The sequence below is a fragment of the Rousettus aegyptiacus genome, unplaced genomic scaffold, assembly GCF_014176215.1.
Source record: "Rousettus aegyptiacus isolate mRouAeg1 unplaced genomic scaffold, mRouAeg1.p scaffold_m13_p_15, whole genome shotgun sequence".
Taxonomy (NCBI): domain Eukaryota; kingdom Metazoa; phylum Chordata; class Mammalia; order Chiroptera; family Pteropodidae; genus Rousettus; species Rousettus aegyptiacus.
The window spans coordinates 53,025,504-53,028,075 of NW_023416290.1; the positions used below are offsets into that span (position 1 = coordinate 53,025,504).

The 2,572-nt window shown below is 45.8% G+C and overlaps 1 pseudogene; it reads right to left on the reverse strand.

Moving 5' to 3' along the window:
- Nucleotides 1–456: 456 nt before the first annotated feature.
- Nucleotides 457–575, reverse strand: LOC118612212 (annotated as a pseudogene).
- Nucleotides 576–2,572: the final 1,997 nt, after the last annotated feature.

Below are 2,572 nucleotides of genomic sequence, written 5' to 3' on the forward strand. Positions count from 1 at the left end.
AGAACCTTTCCCAGACGCTTTTGCCACAATGGATGTTTAAGGTGCATCATCTCATCCAGGCCTCAGACAAACTCGGAGCAGTGGGCGTGGCTGAGAATACCCTCGCCTGACCCAGAAGGGAACTGGGAAGTGGGCGGGCTTGCCCGAGCTTGCCCTCAAGAACAAGTGACCAGGACTTCTCATCTTCAACCAAGACCCCCTATACAGACCATTATCATCATCAAGCACAACCAGACTGAAACTGCTATATAGTTTTCAGCTAACAATAACCGTATAAAAAAACGCTTGCATCGTGTTTTATTTCTATTTTCCAAAGCTCTTTCCTTTTTTCTTTTATTATTATTATTATTATTATTATTATTGATTTATTTTATTTTTTAGGCAAAGTAACCCTTGGTTGACTTCACAGATTGCAGGGACCCTGTCAGCTTGTCATCCCTTATTTTTTATTTTTTATGCCTACAGCACCTGGTCTTCCTAGGTGGTCTCCCATCCGAGTACTAACCAGGCCTGACCCTGCTTAGCTTCTGAGGTCAGACGGGGTCCGGCTTGTTTGGGATGGCATGGCCATAGACCACACTTTCATTTCCATTGTCTTGTCTGAACGTCTTAACAACTCTGTTAAAAACAACAACAAAAACCCACAAAGCTCAGAGCTGTCATTTCCCCAAAGCCATACAGGTAAAACAGTGGAAGAAGCAAATCACAGATTCAGTTATTCTTTCCTAAATCCTGTGCTCTCTTTGAAACACTACACCATCTCTCAATCCATTTATTCAACAAATATTTACTGAGCAATTCCTATGCACTGAGTGAGTACTGTTCCAGGTACTGGAGGCGTAAGGAATTCTTACAAGGAATTCACAGAGAGCAAACAGCCTGGTACATGATCGAATCTCATGGTCAGGGCTATAACCGGGACGGGAGCAAAGTGCTGAGGATCAGGGTACTCAGAGAAAGAAGCAACAAAGCCTGGGTAATGGGGTGCAGGAAAAGGGGAGGCTCCCTAAAGGACCTAGCACTCGGCTAAGACATGATGGATGAGTAGCAGTTCTCCAGACCCGTCGAGCAGGGCAAATATGTACACCGGAAGGAACAAGGGCACAGAGAGATGGTCAGGCCTGACACTTCGATCAGGCACAGGTGAGAGATGAGAGTGACGGCCGGAAGGGAAGGGGCTGAACTTGACGCCAGAAACAAAAAGGACTGCAAATTGGGGTGTTTCCAGCACATTCGGCTTTGTGGTTAGAAAACTGGCCTGGTGGAATTTAGAATAAAAAGTGGGGAATGAGTCTAAAGACTGAAAATGCAGGTAAATTATGAGACTGACAGCACAGAAGAAGGGATGTTGCACCTGAGAGCAATACGGGGCTCCAGTTAGCAGTGCTTAGTGACATAGCATCAGGTTATGAGATCAGGTGAAGACTCACACCAAGCCTGCGACCCTGAGAGGCTGCGAAAATGGCAGAGATGCTGAGACAACCTGTGTCCTCAACACACTCACACACACACACACACTCTCACACACACGCACTACAAAGAGATAAGACAAATGAAAATACATTCCCATGTTAGCAACACTTAGCCTCAAATGACAAAATACTTCCCGGAACTTTTCATGTGTTCCAAAATGAGCATGTATTATAACCAGAAAAATGTAGCATGATTTTAAAATTACTATTCATAATAATACTTACATTTCGAACTGCTACGTCCTTATGTTTTTATGAAGTGAGGACATCATTATCTCTATCTGACAGAGAAAACGCTAAGGCTCAGAGAAGTTAAGCAACCTTCTCAATGACATGTGTCTATTAAGTGGCCGAGTTGTGATTTGAGCCCAGAGCTATTCGACGTTAGAAGCTAACGGCTGACCAAGGTCCCTGTACCGCAATGTACAGAACCCAAAAGTTGTTTAAGAAAAGTGTGAAGCGTCAAGGAGATGACTGGAGATGTCTTACGGGCAGGTTAAGTTTTGGACCTGGATCTCGAGGGGAAATTCCTTATTAGAGATGTGGATCCGGGAATTGTCTCCACGACAGTGGGAAAAGAAGACCATCCAGGGATCATGTGCAGACTAAGAAGAAAACTGAAAAAGACCCTGAGCAGGGAAGGAGGAAATCAGGAGAGACACCAGCAACCTGGAAGCCGGGGGAGAGGAGAGTGTCAGCGAGCCGAGAGCCATCGGGGGTGATGATGTGGCCTTTGGGTCAAGTCTTGTGACGAACTTGAGAACCAGTGTCCAATAGCATGAGCCAGACTGGACCGGGTCCAGGTGGGAAGTATAGAAAACCCTTTCAAGAATGGAATTGATAAAGAGCAGCATGCCACAATGGTAGAGACAAGAGAAGGGCTTTTTCCCCTGGGAGAAGGCTGAGTAAGAGGAGTGGGCGACATAGAAGAGTCAGGAAATAGGAAACAAGTTCCTTGAGGAAATGGGGAGGGGCAGATCCCATGGACAGGTGAGGGGCTTCTCTGAGGTTCTCAAACGTAGTCACTTGATAGCCCAGTTACTAAGCCTACGGCTTAGTAGAACGACCACATCAAACGTAGGATGTGGTGGAAAGCCACC